Raw genomic sequence first — 5,738 nt, 5'->3', positions numbered from 1 at the left:
ATATATATATATATATACGACGGGCTTCTTTCAGTTTCCGTCAGCCAAATCCACTCATAAGGCATTAGTCGGCCTGGGATTGTAGTAGAAGACATTTATCCAAGATACTACGCACTGGTGTTGAACCTGATACTATGCTGTTGGGAATCAAAATTCTCACCACCCAGTCATACCTGTGCTTTTGGTGGAAGTTCCGTTATTTCATTTTCCATCCACGAATCAACTATACAAAATATTTTTGGGGACTTATTTATGACTGAGGAGGAACAAGGGCTCAAGAACCTTTTTAGGGACTTCTGTAACTGATGAAGAAGAAAGTGAGAGCAGGGCTACGTAATTTTTAAGCTGGAGACCGCATCTCAGGCATGCAATAGGATGCACTTTATTGAAGACACCTAAAAGTACCCAAGTGGTCATACCGGTCAGAGCCATCTCAGCAGCATTTTAGGTTCCCCAACCCCAGGGGAAAAACACAATGCACAGGACCTCTATATACACACTCACGAATTAACTGGCAACGGAGCAGCCTGGTTGTGAAATTAACGTGCCAGTGACTGAGCACTCTACAGACACGCGTACTCTTAACGTAGTTCTCAAGGAGAATCAGCGTGAGACAGAGTGTGACAAGGCTGACCCTATGAATTGCAGGTACTACACATCTTTGCCAGCGGAACGGACTGGAGTAACGTGAAATAAACTATCTTGCTCAATGATACAACGCGTCACCGGAAATCCAAATAACAACCTTACGACGTGAGCTGAATACAGCTAACCGCTTAACCATGTGCTTTCACCCACAAATTACATAGATTAATACTGACCACACTTGACCCGTGAGTGACGAAACCCCGAGTAACTCCCCAGCGGTATTCTTTTCTGCTCTAGGTACAAGGCTCGAAATTTGGGGGCAAGGGGCCAGTCGATTATCTAATTAAGTACGCAACTGGCACTTAATTTATAGATCCCGAAGGGTGAAAGACAAATTCGACCTCGGCGGAATTTGAACTCAGAACGTAAAGGCAGACGAAATACCTATTTCGTTATTGCCCACAAGGGGCTAAACATAGAGGGAACAAACAAGAACAGACGAACGGATTAAGTCGATTACATCGACCCCAGTGCGTAACTGGTACTTAATTTATCGACCCCGAAAGGATGAAAGGCAAAGTTGACCTCGGCGGAATTTGAACTCAGAACGTAACGGCAGATGAAATACCGCTAAGGGTTTCACCTGGCGTGCTAACGCTTCTGCCATCTCGCCGCCTTAACTACCTAGCAGTGTTGGTGTTGGTGCGGTTTGAAACGGGTGACAGATGAAATCAAACACCCAAGTCAAATATTTCGGATGAGATGGGTGAGGAAGAGGTTAAAGGTTCGATCTACAATACAACCTTCCTTCTTCTCTTCCACCCTTCCACGCTCCAGCCTTCCCTCACAAACTTGAGGGTTCTGTGTTGCAATTTCTTACCTAAGAAATTATTTTATTTATCCATTTATTTATTTATATATGTAGAAAGTAGTAGTAGTAGTAGTAGTAGTAGTAGTAGTAGTAGTAGTAGTAGTAGTAGTAGTAGTAGTAGTAGTAGTAGTAGCAGCAGTAGCAGCAGCAACATCGCCACCACCACCACCACCATCACCACCACCACCACCACCATCATCATCAGCACCAGCAGCTCTCCGAAATCGATAATGTACATACGTAGTGTGTGAGTATTTGTGTGTGTCTGTGTGTTCGGGGCGGGGTGTCCACAAGGTTAATAAAATACCTATAACTACCGGCCAATTACTGGATCGATTTAATCGACAATACACCCAACGCTTTGCGATATATAATTACCGTTCTTTACATTCCGAGTTCAAATCGCGCCGAAGTCAACTTTACCTTTCATCCCTCCGGGGTCGATAAAATAAAGTACCAGCCAAATCCTGAGATTAATTTAATCGACTAACCTACTCTCCCAAATTTCTGACCTTGTGCTTGTGTTACGGTAGTTTGCCTTTTCAGTATTTGTTCCGGCTCTTTACGTTCCGAGTTCAAATCCTGCCGTGGTCAGCTTTGCTTTTCATTCTTTCGGAGTCGATAAAACAAAGTACTGGTCCAGGTATGGGGTTAATTTAGTCACGGACCAAAACTTCAGGCTTTTTGTCTATGTTGAACAGTAGAGTGTTTTTGCGGTATTTCTTCCGTTTTTACGTTCTGAGTTCAAATCCCGCTTAGGTTAAGTTTACCTTTCATCATCTCGGGGTTAATAAAACAAAGTACCACTCAAGTACTGTGAATTAATTTAATCGACTAAACATCTCCGACAACGTTTACACCTTCTACCTATGTTGGGCGGTAGATTATCCTTGCAGTATTCTTCCGACTGTCTACGTCCTGAGTTCAAATTCGCAGTGGCCGACACTGCTTTTCGTCCTTCCGGGATTAATAAAATAAGTACCAGCCAAGCAGATGGTATCGATGGTATCTACTAACTGCTCCTCGAAAATCATTGCCTGCATTTCATACCATTATTGTTAAAACCGCGAAAGACAGAAATGACAGATTCCTAGACAATGCCTTGTGGTATTTAATTATTGCCCGCCCTCTAGGTCTTCAGTTTCTTTCATATGATGAGAGGTTCGCTTTGCAACCATAAAGCTCTGAGTTCGATTACTTTGCACCGCACCTTCGGGGAGCATGTTGAATTTGATTGACAGAAATTGTGCATCGTATACACACAGATACACAGACGCGCGCGCGCGCGCTTCTACATATACATACATATATTTATATGCATACGTGTGTGTGTGTGTGTGTGTGTGTTAAAGCTGAAGCTTCAAATTTCGTGATCGAGTTTCACGTCTCCGATATCCGAACGATATTTGGATCGAAAACAAAAAGAAAGAATTTCATTTGTTGCATATAAAAATATAATTTCAAATATATACATATATTCAGTTGGATGTAATTGCAAATAAATTATCAAATACATAACTCAATAATAATAATAATAATAATAATAATAATAATTGTTTCTACTATAGGCACAAGGTCTGAAGTGGGGATAAGGGGATGAGTCGACTACATCGACCCCAGTGCTCAATTAGCACTTATTTCATCGACCCAGAAAGGATGAAAGGCAAAGTCAACCTCACCGGAATTTGAACTTAGAACGTAGCGACGGGCGAAATGCCGCAAGCATTTAGCCCGATGCGCTAACGATTCTGCCAGCTCGCCGCCTTAATAATAATTATTATTTCTTTATTGCTCACAAGGGGCTAAACATGGAGGGGACAAACAAGGACAGACAAAGGGATCTAATCGATTAGATCGACACCAGTGCGTAACTGGTACTTATTTAATCGACCCCGAAAGGATGAAAGGCAAAGTTGACCTCGTCGGAATTTGAACTCAGAACGTAAAGACAGACGAAATACCGCTAAGCATTTTGCCCGGCTTGCTAACGTTTCTAGCAGCTCGGCGCCTAAAATTAATCAGTACCACGATATTTGATGTTTCGGCATGAATAAAAAATATTTTGACAATCGTTTTTAATGTTGAATCGTCTCTTTTTGTTTTTTGCTCAATGTGATGTGTTTACATTTGTATACAAATTCACACTCATACCAACACGCGCTCAAACTCATGTGTGAGTATGTGTGAGGAGGGGGGGGTACTCACGCGTGTGTGTGTGTGTATGCGTACATGTGTGCATGTGTATATGTCTACAAATATATGTATATACGTATATGTATATACGTATATGTATATATGCATATCAGGTCACCCTTAGAGTGTCTGCCAATTCGTTTTAGAAATTTTATTCTTACCAGCGAGAATTGCATGCTGTTGACTTTTGGGAGAACGTGAAATAATTCTGCTTTTTGGAATGGTGAATCTCGAAACAGATAAAGCTATAAATAGTAACGCGTAAATATTGGATTATAGACAATGCTTGATAGAATACTCTGTCGGGTTCCCAGTTTAGCTTCGTAGATTGGTGAGAAAATTAGAAGGATTGGAAGAGATGCCTTACGGTATTTGTTCCCGCCCTTTTGTATTCCTGCTGCAATGCGTGCGACGCCACTGGTTCAAAGCTAGATCGGCCCAAATCAGCGGCATTTACTTCGGATGAATGTCAGAGGTATTAGGAGGAGAGACCGTATGCAGTGTATGCAACTGCCAGTCTTCCTCAAAAACTCTTACCCAGGCTACACATTGCATCAATGACCAACGTTTTGTTGGCACTCCGTCGCTTACGACGTCGAGGATTCCAGTTGATCCGATCAACGGAACAGCCTGCTCGTGAAATTAACGTGCAAGTGGCTGAGCACTCCACAGACACGTGTACCCTTAACGTAGTTCTCGGAGAGATTCAGCGTGACACAGTGTGACAACGCTGACCCTTTGAATTACAGGCACAACAGAAACAGGAAGAAAGAGTGAGAGAAAGTTGTGGTGAAAGAGTACAGCAGGGTTCGCCACCATCCCCTGCCGGAGCCTCGTGGAGCTTTAGGTGTTTTCGCTCAATAAACACTCACAACGCCTGGTCTGGGAATCGAAACCGCGATCCTATGACCGCGAGTCCGCTGCCCTAACCACTGGGCCATTGCGCCTCCACAATGACCAACGTAGACCCTACCCATCCACCCATCCATCCATTTATCCATCTTCTCCGCACACTATTCTTGGGAGGATCATGGATGTAACATCCTTATGTACCTCCTCCATAAGGTCATATCATACGCAACCAACATTAAACTTTCAAGCTGGATTCCCAAGTGTAACCAATTGAGACCATGAATATTATCCATCCATCTCATTCTTAAGTCTACCCTTAAGCCTCCCTCCGGCTGACTCGGCTTTAAAAATCCCTCTTGCAATTCATTCCTGCGGTATTATAATCACATGTCCGTTGTGTTGTACCATAAGCAGTGACTTCTCAATGAGTGAAGGTAGCGGCACGATCTGGAGTGACTCCCTGATCTCCGATCTATACACCATGTCGAGTAATGTGTCTCCAGAGATCTTGCAAGAGTAATGTGACTCCAGAAATCTTTCAGATGAATCCCGTTTCAGCTGCATGAATTCGCAGTTGTACTCATTTAGTCATTTCCCAACATTCGTGACCATAGGTGAGGATAGGTACGAGAATTAAATTAAACCCTACCACTATTGGTATATTAAAATGGTACTATCAGTGAATGCGCGTGGCTCAGTAGTTAGAACGTCGGGCTCTCAACAATGAGGTAATGAGTTCGATTCCCGGATCGGGCTGCGTGTTGTGTTCTTGAGCAAGACACTTTATTTCACGCTGCTCCAGTTCACTCAGCTGTAGAAATTAGTTGTGACGTCACTGGTGCCAAGCTGTATCGGCCGATGCCTTTCCCTTGGACAACGCCGGTGGTATAGAGAGGGGGACTGGTCTTCCAGGAACAACCATACCCGGAGTGCAACTTTCTAGGTTCAATCCCATGGTCATCCATGACTGAAGCGGGATCTTTGCCCTTTACCCTTTACTCTCAGTGCTCGCTCATTGTCCTGCATGTTGGAACCTACTGTCGCTTTGTACCAACACGTGTTAGACAATGAACGACCTCTGGTGGTAACATTTTAATACACTACACTGCAAATTTACGCTTTTACCAGGCAGCGAAGGAGTTCCTGTGCGGTTAGAAATAGCAGATAAATTGCCCTCAAATCACACATCCTAACTACTTCAAAATAAAAACAATAAAAGACACACTGGATAATG

Source organism: Octopus bimaculoides, chromosome 14 (genome assembly GCF_001194135.2).
Source record: "Octopus bimaculoides isolate UCB-OBI-ISO-001 chromosome 14, ASM119413v2, whole genome shotgun sequence".
Classification (NCBI taxonomy): domain Eukaryota; kingdom Metazoa; phylum Mollusca; class Cephalopoda; order Octopoda; family Octopodidae; genus Octopus; species Octopus bimaculoides.
The sequence above is the reverse complement of the archived record's forward strand: the minus strand, read 5'-3'. Positions refer to the sequence as shown.